This window comes from Sinocyclocheilus anshuiensis, unplaced genomic scaffold (assembly GCF_001515605.1).
Source record: "Sinocyclocheilus anshuiensis isolate Anshui unplaced genomic scaffold, SAMN03320099.WGS_v1.1 scaffold708, whole genome shotgun sequence".
Taxonomy (NCBI): Eukaryota; Metazoa; Chordata; class Actinopteri; order Cypriniformes; family Cyprinidae; genus Sinocyclocheilus; species Sinocyclocheilus anshuiensis.
In genome coordinates, this window is record NW_015555881.1 from 3,105,200 (window position 1) to 3,119,650 (window position 14,451).

Genomic DNA, 14,451 nt, shown 5'->3' on the forward strand with positions numbered 1-14,451 from the left:
AAATAATTGTCACATATATATGTATATATATGTGTGTGTGTGTGTGTGTGTGTAATAACAAAAATTTTAAAATATTAAAAATAATCATATTAAAATAAAATATTTTTAAATATAACAAAAATATTTACTTTTATACTATTATATATTAAATGTAAAATTACTGACAAAATATAATACAAATAAGATTAAACTAAATATATAAATAATAAAAATAAAATATAAATAAAATATATTAAAAATTACAAATAAAAATTATTTTAATTTTATACTAATATTATATATATTTTATATAGATATTATTTTTTTTACAAATTATAAGAAAAAATTAATAAATACATAAATAAATAAATAATACATCTAACACAGTAGTGTGTAGGAAAAACACCCACAACACCCCTCAAATAGCCTAATATTATGGTAATAAGTTTACAGAGGCACTTCCTTCAGAAAATGTAAAGACTGACTGCTTTGCTGGGATTTTTGTTGTTAAACTGAATGCATCGCTGGTGTTGTTTCAGCGTTTGGATGAGGATTTTGCAGTGCTTTTTGAAAGCAGCTTTTCCCTGGAAATGACCCTGTACTGTATTCTGCTGCTGTATGCGATCTTTCAGCTGCACAAATTCAGTGTTGAACTGTTTCTACTACAGGCGGGAATGACTGAATGAAGTCTATCAATGAATGCATGTCTGTTCTTTTCTTTTTCTTTTTGCTGAATCACAGATCTGCATGTGGAGAAAAGAAAAGCCGAGGTCCGCTGATGTGGAGCTGGAGATGATGATGATGATGATGATGATGGTCATGTTGTGATGAAGAGATGTAGATTAAATACACAAAACACACACATTCAGTAATGAATGAACACATCTGCACATTTGTTTAATAAATACTTTGATGTTTTATAGTACCTAACCTTTTTTAATCATGTATTATACAGACAGACTTTTATGAAACCTATCATATATATATATATATATATAACTAGTTTTAATTTTATAATTTAATTTTTAACCTTCCACTTTCGCTACATCTATTTGTATTGCATTTTTCAGTGTCATATGTTACATAATGTTTTTGCATTGTGATGCAGTTTTTATTATTATTATTAATGCCATAACCAAGAACAATACAATGAGAATTATCCTTTGCAAAACAGAAAAAAAACAACAAAACATAACAAAAATGCAATAAATCAGTGCAAAAATATGTAAATATATATATAAATAATATTCAAAGGAAAAATTCGATGTCATATGTACATACAATGTTATATGCTCTAATGGCATTTTTAATTGTGCAGTTTTATAAAGCATTACAATAAAGCTTGAAATCATTTTTAAAGTGAGAAAAAATTGGTTTGGAGTCTGACCATTTCATTTTATGAATATGAAACGTTCCCATGTATTTTAACGGTTGTACAAGATATGCTTTATCTTTATCAATATCATGCACATTAAAGTATATTAATATGTCAGAACCACTCAGCTATAAAGCAATGCTCAATTTATTCTTAATTAAATGTTCCATTTCAGTCCAGAATATTTTTGTATATAAGCAATGAAGAAATGTTACTTAATGTTTGTATGAAAAACAGGTTTAGTGACTGACCGACGCCATTCATAAACAAAAATTTAATTGTAATGTAATTAATTTTTATTAGAAATGGAATCTTTGAAATATTTCATGGAGGAATTGTTTTCTTGTATAGTTCCCTCACTGTAGTCCTTGAGATAATTTGAACTATTGTTTAGTTGTTTATATGTATGTTTTTTTATTTATTATTATAGCTTTATTTTATTTTCTTTCTTTCTTTCTCTCTTCTCTTAAATGCTGTCTTATAGATTAAGATTGTTCTTCTTTCTTGTGTGTGTGGACTTAATTGTTAAAATTTATTGTAATGTTCAATCATTTCTACAAAAAAAAAAAAAGTGACTGACCGACAACAACCAACTCGACTCGCTTCTATTCAAACTCCCGCCCCCTCGCCTCACCCCAACCAATCAGCTTTCCCGAAAAAGCGTCATCTCGCGAACGGGCCAATCCCCGGCCGAAGCGACAGCGCAGAACGGCTCTCCTCCTGCGCATGCGTGCGGTGACAGGAACCGATTAACGGAGCATTTACCTGAAAACACCTCCCGAACCGAACTCTACTCACCTGCGGGTATGGCGGACGATGGCGTCGCTCGGATGTCGATCAGTGAGTTTGATGATGATGATGATGATGATGATGCTGATGCTGATGATGGTGGTGAAGAAGATGATGATGATGATGCTGATGCTGATGATGCTGATGCTGATGATGATGGTGGTGATGAAGATGATGATGATGATGCTGATGCTGATGATGCTGATGCTGATGATGATGGTGGTGATGAAGAAGATGATGATGATGATGATGATGCTGATGATGATGGTGGTGATGAAGATGGTGATGATGATGCTGATGATGCTGATGATGATGATGCTGATGATGCTGATGATGATGATGATGATGGTGGTGATGAAGATGATGATGATGATGCTGATGCTGATGATGCTGATGATGATGGTGGTGATGAAGATGATGATGATGCTGATGCTGATGATGCTGATGATGATGATGATGGTGGTGATGATGATGATGATGATGATGATGATGATGATGGTGGTGATGATGATGATGATGATGAAGACGATGCTGCAGGGTTGCGTCAGATCGTGCTGTCCTGTTATTACTTCATACTGCTCTATACTACACATACTACACTTATACATACTGCAGTACGCGACACATACTTTATTTATCTGTATTATTATACTTATGTGTAGTATTGTACCAGTGGTGAATTTATATAGATCGATATACTACATAAACACCCTGATTTGTATTACTGTACTACATAATATTGATTAGCATTCTATTGTACTCGTTTACATAATTATACTCCTCCAGTGGTTACATTTACACAATCTCTGCAGAGGGTTGCATCAGAATGTGCTGCTGATCAATATCTCATCTATACGCTCATATTTAGTAACTAGATAAAAAAGTTAATCAAGACAAAGAAAGAAAGTCCAGCCTGAAAATTTGAAGCCATTGTAAAAGCTTGAAAAGTTTGAAACAGATGTAAAGTTTAAAATATAGTTAGATAGATAGTTTCATGCTTCTGGCATGATTAGCATGTTTTTAACATGATTGAAATGTTGTTAGCATGATTATCATGTTATTACCATGTTGTTAACATGTTTCTAGCATGTCTCTAGCATGATTAACAAATTGTTAGCGTGATTAGCATGTTGCTACCAAGTTTCTGATATGATTAACATGTTGTTAGCATGATTAGCATGTTTTCTAGCATGATTAGCTTGTTACCATGTTATTAGCATGATTATCTTGTTTCTAGCATTTTTCTAACATGCTTGGCATGTTATTAGCATGTAGTTAACATGTTGCTAGCATGTCTCTAGCATGATTAAGATATTGGAAGCGTGATTAACATGTTGCTACCAAGTTTCTGGCATGATTATCATGTTGGTAACATGTTGTTAACATGATTATAGCATGATTAGCATATTGTTAGCATGTTTCTAACATGATTAGCATGTTGCTAGCATGATTAACATGTAGGTAACATGTTGCTAACATGTTGTTAACATGATTATTATATTGTTAGCATGTTGCTAGCAAGTTTCTGACATGATTATCATGTTGGTAACATGTTTCTAACATGATTAGCATGTAGTTAACATGTTTCTAGCATGATTAGCATATTGTTAGCATGATTAGCATGTTGCTACCAAGTTTCTGGCATGATTAGCAAGTTGCTAGCATGCTTCTAACATGATTAGCATGTTGCTAGCACATTGTTAGCGTGATTAGCATGTTCCTAGCCAGTTTAATATAACTGCTTCGCATCTCTGTGAATAAACACTTTAGTTTAGATCAAATGAATCAGACTGGTTAAAGAAGCGTTTCAGCGCGCGTTAAACAGACGCTGCTGTGGCTTGCTCCTGCAGAAGAGCTGTACGTGTCGGATAAACAGGGCAGTGATGTGGATGGAGACGGATCAGAGCAGAAGCCCTTTAAAACACCGCTCAAGGTGCCTCATCCCGGCGGATTCAGATCATTTCCATATTTCATATTTCACTGATCGTTCCTGTTTCCTCAGTGTTCTCTGTAATCTTTTCAGGCCCTGCTGTTTGTTGGAAAGGAACCTTTTCCGGTGATCTATGTGGACTCGCAGAAGGAAGGAGAGGTGTTACACTAACTAACAGTAACAAGAATCATCATCATATAGATCTATTGATTCCAAAGATTGCTTCCTGACGTAAACATAACCTCAGGACAGCAAAAAGTACTTCAAAGTTATTTGACAAAAAGTGACTCTCAAAGTATTTTAAAAGTGAAACCTTCATTGAAACCAATAAAAAAATGAAATACATAAAAAAATGTAAAACCTATATAGTAACTAAGTTATGACTCTGTATGTTAGTGACTGAGACTTGTTATAGCACTTGTATATCATTGCTCTCTTGTTGATTTTGATTGCTTCCTCATTTGTAAGTCGCTGTGGATAAAAGCTCTGCTAAATGACTAAATGTAAATATAAATGTGATAAGTACTATTTTAAAAATATTTTTAGAATTTGTATTTTTTTGTATGCACTGCTATATATATAGTTTATTAATATTTTGAATTCATTTTTATTTTTAGATGTTTTATTAGTAATTTTATTGAAAAATTTTGTTGTGTTTTTTTTTTTGTAAATATAGTTTTATTTGTTTCAGTACATCAAGTTAAATTAAATTAAATTGGGAAATGTTGCCATGGCAACAAGCTGACATAATATAAGTATAATATACATTTTTTATATTTTATTTACATTTTTCTTTCAAGTAACAACAATTTTGTATGCTTTTAGTTGTAGTTAACTAAAAGAACTGTTATAATTATAAATAATATATATGAATTTACATGGCCTAAATTTAATAGCTGTAAATTTAAAATTAAATATTATGTATAAATTGAATAGCTCTCAGATATCTCAAGTTTCCAATAAATATACATGCTAAGGGTTTATTTAGTATTTACTTCTTATGGACAAATCTGTGCAGACGTGCAACAAATAATATACCCAGTCTATAGATATTATTTTGAAATGTATGAAAGTGTCTATTAACTATATCATCTGTTCTGAACAAAAAAAAAAATGTAACTTAAGTCTCCATTTTTGTTTGCATGGTGCATATAAAATATGTGACTATTTCATTATTTTTAATATGCATATTTGGCATAAGATCACGTTTTAAGGCGTTTAATAATAACTTGTCATTTACCTGTAGTGTATCCCATGAATAGTTTAACCCTTTGTTTGACTGTTATGGTGTGTTTGTGTTGTTAGCGTTGGGCCGTCATCTCTAAGACTCAGATGAAGAACACAAAGAAGCTCTTCAATCGAGAGCAAATGAAGAACGAGAGCAAAGACAAGAAGGAGGCACGTGGATCCTCTATAGACCCATAATTCCCGTCCACGTCACGGGACTGTATGTCTGTTTTAACCCCTGTCTGTCTGATCTCACGACAGGCTGAAGATGCTGAACGCAGAGAGAAGAATCTGGAAGAAGCTAAAAAGATCGTCATCGAGATCGACCCCAGCCTTCCTGAACCCAAAGCTGTGAGTGTTTTTATGCGTTCAGCAGATGCTTTTATCTAGGGATGCACCGAATGTTCGACAACCGAAATTATTCGGCCGAAATAAGCGAATAGACCGAATAAACTGTACCGAACAATGATATGACGTGATCAAATAGCATCCAGCATGTGACAATGCGATACATACGATGTATTCGTAATGAGACTCATTTATAAATCTGTTGTCAACAAGAATAAGCATTGAGGTCTTGAGAAAAAGCAAGAACTCTTATCAACATTCATATATGTTAGTATTGTTGTAATTTTACTGTTGTTCTGTAAAATAAAATAAAAAGTAAGACTTCAGGTGACGTATAAATCTCAATTTCTAAAAATGGATCCTTATGACTGATTTTGTGCTCCAGGGTCACAAATTAGTCTGATTTAAAGGTCTACATGGCTATTATTTTCCTTTTAAATGGGTTATTTATGGTCTTGAACCATCATGAAACGAGTTGCATGTTAATGAAGCTGATATGAAAGTGAAAGTGTTCCTCTTAATTGTAAAGTCAGTTTTTCTGGTATTTTCTGTCACGCTCAGGTGAAGATCGATAAGCTGGAGGCGCTCCGAGAGCAGAGGGCGAAGGTGTTCGGTTGGGTCCATCGGTTACGCAGACAAGGTGAGCAGATTTCGTTTTTCTTCTACAGAACAAGCCTGAAACCACCATCCAGAATTCTTCGCAGTCTTATTGGACGGCTACAGCAACATGCATTCATAAAGCTTAGTTTCAGTGAAGATATAAAACATCATTTGTTTTTAAATGTGTGTGCTCATGTTTTCTCAGGAAAGAACCTCCTGTTTATTGTGCTGCGTGACGGAACCGGGTTCCTGCAGTGTGTTCTTACAGACAAACTGGTGCTGAGTGTGTTTGTTCATATTTTACACAATCTTCAATGGCAAAAATTATATTTGATTAAGGCTGGGTGATGCCCTGCTTACAATAAATCAATCAATCAATCAATAGAAATGAAAGCAATGATGTAGGATTAAGGTTGGGCAGTGCTCTAATTAAAAAAATAAATAAAAAATGAAAGCAAAAATTATGTAGGATTAGGGCTGGGCGATGCCTTAATTCAAAAAATTAAATAAATAAAAATGAAAACAAAAATTATATTTGATTAAGGCTGGGTGATGCCCTTCTTACAATAAATCAATCAATCAATCAATAGAAATAAAAGCAATAATTATATAGGATTACGGCTTGGCGATGCCTTAATTAAATAAAAAATAAATAAAAATGAAAGCAAAAATTATGTAGCATTAAGTTTGGGCAGTGCTCTAATAAAAAAAAAATATATATATAAAATTAAAATGAAAGCAAAAATTATATAGGATTAGGGCTGGGTGATGCCTTAATTAAAAAAATTAAATAGAAATGAAAGCAAAAATTATGTAGCATTAAGTTTGGGCAGTGCTCTAATTTAAAAAAAATATATATAAAATTAAAATGAAAGCAAAAATTATATAGGATTAGGGCTGGGTGATGCCTTAATTAAAAAAATTAAATAGAAATAAAATCAAAAATTATGTATGTTTAAGGTTGGGCAGTGCTCTAATTAAAAAATAAATAAAAATAAAAGCAAAAATTATGTATGTTTAAGGCTGGGCAATGCCCTAATTAAAAAATAAATAAATAAAAATAAAAGCAAAAAGTATATAGGATTAAGGTTGGGTGATGCTCTAATAAAATATATATATATATATATATATATATATATATATATATATAATGTAAAAATTAGCAAAATTAAAATAGGTGTATAACAATTTATAAATGTTATAACGTTATTTATTAATGTATAAAAATGTATATAAAAATATAAAATTATATATAATAATTCTGTTATATATTCTTCAGAATTTTGATGATATTTAAAGCATATCTCAATATTTTCAAATCGTATTCGAGTTGTTTTATGTTCCATTGTCCAAAACAGCCATGTTTAATGAATATAAGAAGTAAAATACAGTAAAGTGTAGTTGAAATGGTCTCTGAGTTGATGAATGTGTGTTGTGTGCAGTGTCAGTGTTATAATGGCCTGGTGTTGTCTACGGAGAGCACCGTCGCTCTGTATGGAACCGTGAAACCTGTTCCTGAGGGCAAACAGGTGAGAATATTACCCTGATTCATTCATTCATATGAATTTAATATAATATGATTACTATTAAAGGGGTCATAGGATGCGACATGCACTTTTACAAGTAGTTTGAACTGAAATGTGTGTTGGCAGTGTGTGTACACAACCACCCTATAATGATAAAAATCCACCCAGTGTTTTTTTTTTATCTGGTTAAATGTTTTCCCCTTTCTCAAATCGAGCCGTAAATCTAATATATATATATATATATATATAATGTAAAAATTAGAAAAATTAAAATAGGTGTATAACAATTTATAAATGTTATAACGTTATTTATTAATGTATAAAAATGTATATAAAAATATAAAATTATATATAATAATTCTGTTATATATTCTTCAGAATTTTGATGATATTTAAAGCATATCTCAATATTTTCAAATCGTATTCGAGTTGTTTTATGTTCCATTGTCCAAAACAGCCATGTTTAATGAATATAAGAAGTAAAATACAGTAAAGTGTAGTTGAAATGGTCTCTGAGTTGATGAATGTGTGTTGTGTGCAGTGTCAGTGTTATAATGGCCTGGTGTTGTCTACGGAGAGCACCGTCGCTCTGTATGGAACCGTGAAACCTGTTCCTGAGGGCAAACAGGTGAGAATATTACCCTGATTCATTCATTCATATGAATTTAATATAATATGATTACTATTAAAGGGGTCATAGGATGCGACATGCACTTTTACAAGTAGTTTGAACTGAAATGTGTGTTGGCAGTGTGTGTACACAACCACCCTATAATGATAAAAATCCACCCAGTGTTTTTTTTTTATCTGGTTAAATGTTTTCCCCTTTCTCAAATCGAGCCAATCTCAGATGCCTGTCTGTGTGACGTCACACTGACAGGCCCCTCCCACGATAGTTTGATTGACAGTAGTGTTTTCCCTTAACTCCGCCCTGAGTGAGCTGTCTTCAGTGCTTCATTGTTTCACCGCCGGAGCAGATGTAGACAAGAATGACTCCTAAGCGATTGAGGTGTTTTGTTGTTGGATGTAATAATGAACATAGCAGTCGTCATTTACTCCCGACATCTGAGCCGCTGAAATGATGTAGGATTAAGGTTGGGCAGTGCTCTAATTAAAAAAATAAATAAAAAATGAAAGCAAAAATTATGTAGGATTAGGGCTGGGCGATGCCTTAATTCAAAAAATTAAATAAATAAAAATGAAAACAAAAATTATATTTGATTAAGGCTGGGTGATGCCCTTCTTACAATAAATCAATCAATCAATCAATAGAAATAAAAGCAATAATTATATAGGATTACGGCTTGGCGATGCCTTAATTAAATAAAAAATAAATAAAAATGAAAGCAAAAATTATGTAGCATTAAGTTTGGGCAGTGCTCTAATAAAAAAAAAATATATATATAAAATTAAAATGAAAGCAAAAATTATATAGGATTAGGGCTGGGTGATGCCTTAATTAAAAAAATTAAATAGAAATAAAATCAAAAATTATGTATGTTTAAGGTTGGGCAGTGCTCTAATTAAAAAATAAATAAAAATAAAAGCAAAAATTATGTATGTTTAAGGCTGGGCAATGCCCTAATTAAAAAATAAATAAATAAAAATAAAAGCAAAAAGTATATAGGATTAAGGTTGGGTGATGCTCTAATAAAATATATATATATATATATATATATATATATATATTCGGAAGAGAGGGGCGGGGTCTGCAGAGCTCATTTGCATTTAAAGCGACATGCAAGAAAACAGCTTGCTCTGAACCGTGCTGTTGGTGTTTTTACACTACCATTGAGAAATTTTAACCAAACTATGATACAGACTTTTCATTAAGACCCTAAAGGATCATATCAACTTCATCCAATGACCCCTTTAATTACCTATGTTTAAAGGTATAGTTCATCTAAAAATGCAAGTTCTGTCATTGTTATTATTCCCATGCCTGTATGATTTCTACAGTTTATGGTTTTGTTCTGAAAGGCTCCGGGTGGCCATGAGCTGCTCTGTGATTTCTGGGAGCTGATCGGTCTCGCTCCGGCCGGAGGCACTGATAACCTGCTGAACGAGGAGTCTGACGTGGACGTGCAGCTCAACAACAGGCACATGATGATCCGTGGAGTAAACGTCTCCAAGATCCTGAAAGTCTGATCCGCCGTCACGCAGTGCTTCCGGGAGCATTTCTTCAGCCGGGGCTACTACGAGGTCATTCCCCAAACCACGCAGTTCACTTCCAGAATAAAAATCTCCTGATGATTTACTCAGCCACATGTCATCCCAGATGTTCATGTCTTTCTGTCTTCAGTCGCAAAGAAATGAAGGTTTTTGAGGAAAACGTTCCAGGATTTTCTCTATATAATGGACTTCAATGGGAACCAATGGTCTGAAGATCAAATCAGTTTCAGAGCAGCTTCAAAGAGCTCTACAGGATCCCAGCCGAGGAATAAGAGTCTTATCTAGCCAAACCATCGCTCATTTACTAAAAACATACACATTTATATGTGACCCTGGACCACATCGCTGGGGTATATTTGTAGCAATAGCCAAAAATACATTGCATGGGTCAAAATTATAGATTTTTCTTTTATGCCAAAAATCATTAGGATATTAAGTAAAGATCATGTTCCATGAAGATATTTTGTAAATTTCCTACCGTAAATATATCAAAACTTAATTTTTGATTAGTAATATGCATTGCTAAGAACTTAATTTGAACAACTTTAAAGATGATTTTCTCAATATTTAGATTATTTTGCTCCCTCAGATTCCAGATTTTCAAATATTGTCCATCAATGGAAAGATTATTTATTGACCCTTATGACTGGTTTTGTGCTTTAGGGTCACATATACTTATACATAAAACCACAGATGCTGGTCTTGCACTAGCTGGACTTCAAGCATGACGTATTACATCATGCATTTGTAGTTAAAAAGTTTATAAATGTTTATTTTTTTAGTAAATGAGCGATGGTTTCTCTAGATAAGACTCTTATTCCTCGGCTGGGATCCTGTAGAGCTCTTTGAAGCTGCTCTGAAACTGATTTGATCTTCAGCACATTGGTCCCCATTGAACTCCATTATATGGAGATAACGTTTTCCTCAAAAACCTTCATTTCTTTGCGACTGACGACAGAAAGACATGAACATCTGGGATGACATGGAGGTGAGTAAATCATCAGGAGATTTTTATTCTGGAAGTGAACTGCTCCTTTAGAGAAATTGTTCACCCAAAAATGAACATTAGCTGAAAACGTTCTCACCCTCAGGCCATCCGAGATTAAGGTGAGTTTGTTTCTTCATCAGGTTTGTAGAAATGTAGTATTGCATCAGTGTCTCAGCAATGGATGCTCTGCAGTGAATGGGTGCCGTCAGAATGAGAGTCCAAACAGCTGATAAAAACATCACAATAATTCCTTCCATTAGTTCATTTGGGGTGAACTACTTCTTTAAGTCATTGTGCAAAGTCTTGCTTTGAGGCACAGGATGTTTTTTTATCTTATCGAACACAGATGTTTGTCGTTCTCAGATAACTCCGCCCACTCTGGTGCAGTGGAGGGCGGCTCCACGCTCTTCGGTCTCAACTACTTCGGTGAGAACGCGTTCCTGACGCAGTCGTCTCAGCTCTACCTGGAGACCTGCATCCCTGCGCTGGGAGACACCTTCTGCATCGCGCAGTCGTACCGCGCCGAGCAGTCGCGCACACGCAGACACCTGTCCGAGTGAGTCTGAGACGCTCAGCGTTCATTCAGTGGAACCCACAGAAGCATGTCAGTGGAGTGTGTGTGTGTGTGTTTAGGTACACCCACATCGAGGCTGAGTGTCCCTTCATGAGCTACGAAGACCTTCTGAAGCGGTTGGAGGATCTGGTGTGTGACGTGGTTGACCGAGTCCTGAAGTCTCCTGCTGCGCAGCTGCTCTACGACCTCAACCCTGTACGACCCCTGACCTCACACTGAGCATCACAGTCCTGAGACACCTGGAAATAACATCATATTTGACATTTTAGGCCTGGGTTGATTTTATTCAGGCCTGTCAAATTCATGGAAATCAGTATTTTAATATTTATAACTTTTAAAAAATGTGTAAATTTGTAAAAAATGTTATTTACATTTTTAAAAATATTTAATATTTAAGTTTTTGTAACTTTTTGATTTTTATTAGTTTTAGTTTTTTAAAAACAATTTAGTCTCTGTTCATTTATATTCTAGTTTCAGTAATAAAAAACACGTTTTTTTTCTTTTATTTTGTTTCAGTTAACATTAATTTTATTTCAATTAACAATTTTATTTACATATTTTACAATTTAAAAAAATATTTAAATATTTAACATTAAAGTTTTTGTAACTTTTTGATTTTTATTAGTTTTGTTTTTTAAAAACTATTTAGTCTCTGTTCATTTATATTCTAGTTTCAGTAATGTTAGCATTTCAATTTTGAAGGGAAATTAGAAGTTTATTTTTTGTTTTAGTTAACGATAACAACATTGTCAGAGACTGGAACGGTTATGGAAATTCATTAAAAAAGATTGAGGCTCTGGATATTTTGTTTTTTATTCATTTTTATTTCAGTTTTAGTCATTTTAGCACTTCAATTTTAAATGAAAATTAGAAATTTTGCCTATGCAAAAAATAATAAAATATTTTTTTTGTCTTATTTTATTTCAGTTACCTTTTTTCTTTCAATTAGCGCAAATATATATATTTTTTAATATTTTAAATTTAGTTAAAGATAACAGCATTGTCACAAATGACCGGAAGGTTCATAGAAATCCATTAAAGAGTATGAGGCTCATGATGGGTTTTTTCCCTTTTATTTCAGTTTTAGCACTTCAACTTAATAAAAAAAAAAAAAAAGTTGTTTCATTTAAGATTTATTTTTATTTCAGTTAATGTAAATATTTTTTTTTAAATATTTTTAGTTTTACTTGAAAAGACTGTAAGGGTTCTATAAATTCATAAGAAAGTATGGAGGCTCTGGAATCTGTCAAATAAATCTATTTTTAGTTTTTTCTTCTAGGACTTCAAGCCTCCCAAACGTCCGTTCAAGAGGATGAACTACACTGAAGCCATCGCGTGGCTGAAAGAGCACAACGTCAAGAAGGGACGACGGGACGTTTTATGAGTTTGGAGAGGTGTGTGTTTTATCGAGTCTCATGCGTTAAGTGCAAAAGCTTGGGTATTTAACCGTTTGTGTGGCACTTCTGCAGGATATCCCAGAAGCCCCTGAGCGACTGATGACAGACAGCATTAACGAGACCATCCTGCTGTGTCGCTTCCCAGCCGAGATCAAATCCTTCTACATGCAGCGCCGCGCTGAGGACCGCCGCCTCACCGAATCGGTCCGGATCCTCATTAACAATCACAGCCAATATACAACATATTTGGTGTTTAAACATGCAGATAGATGAGCCAATGAGATTCTGCCGTGGGCGGAGTTACCAGAGCAAAAGTCGAGCTACACTGTAACAGTCTCATATAAACCTACACTACTGTTCAAAAGTTTGGGATCAGAATGATTTTTAATGTTTTTACAGGAGTGTCTTCTGCTCGTCAAGGCTGCATTTATTTGATCAAAAATACAGGAAAAAATGTAATATTGTGAAATATTATTATGATGTAAAATAACGTTTTTCTATTTTAATATACATTAAACTGTAATTTATTCCTGTGATGCGCAGCTGTATTTCCAGCATCTTCAGTGTCACATGATCTTCAGAAATTATTCTAATATGCTGATTTATTATCAGTTGTGCTGCTTAATATTGTTTTTGGAAGCTGTGATGCTTTTTTTCAGGATTCTTTGATGAATAAAAAGTTAAAAAGAGCATTTATTTAAAATAGAAATCTTTTCTAACAATATACACTACCGTTCAAAAGTTTGGGGTCAGTACATTTTTATTCTTTCTAACAAAATTTTGAGCGGTAGTGTATATATATATATATGAAAAAAATTCGGTCATAGGAGTATTCAGGAAAATGCTTGGGTATTCAGAGAGCAGGATTCAGCAGAGCTGTGTTATAATTAGCTGATGTGTGTTTGTCAGGTGGATGTGCTGATGCCCAACGTGGGTGAGATTGTGGGAGGCTCTATGCGTATCTGGGACGCTGAGGAGCTGCTGGAGGCGTATAAGAGAGCGTGAATCGACCCCACACCCTACTACTGGTACACCAACCAGGTAACAGCCTGCTGATGTAGACTACCGTTCTAAAATTAACACATTGAGGTCATCAAGAATGCATTAAACTGATCAAAAGTGTCATTAAAGAACTTCCTTAATTGAACTTTCTATTCATCTGTGGACCCTGAAAAATAAAATGCATCACAGTTACCACAAAAATATTAATGTTTTCAACATTGATAATAATCAGAAATGTTTGTTGAGCAGCAAATCAGCATATTAGAATGATTTCTGAAGATCATTTTTAATCAACAGCCTTGGTTAGACTTACAAAAAAATTTTTTTTGCTTTGAAATTGTCTAAAGTGTTTTTTTTTTTTCAAACAGACATTGTTGACAAGTAGATTCATGTTTAATGTACATTATAATAGTAGTTTACTGTATTATAATAATATAATAATCAAGGCATGTTTTCAGGAAGAATATTAAATCCTTTTGTTTTACGTGTACAAGCACCAATTTAATAACACCTAGAAACAAGAAGAAATATTTACTTGTTTTTT

At 33.5% G+C, this 14,451-nt stretch overlaps 1 pseudogene; it reads left to right on the forward strand.

Moving 5' to 3' along the window:
* The first annotated feature begins 2,091 nt into the window (after positions 1–2,091).
* On the forward strand, positions 2,092–13,913 carry LOC107675797 (asparagine--tRNA ligase, cytoplasmic-like; annotated as a pseudogene).
* Positions 13,914–14,451: the final 538 nt, after the last annotated feature.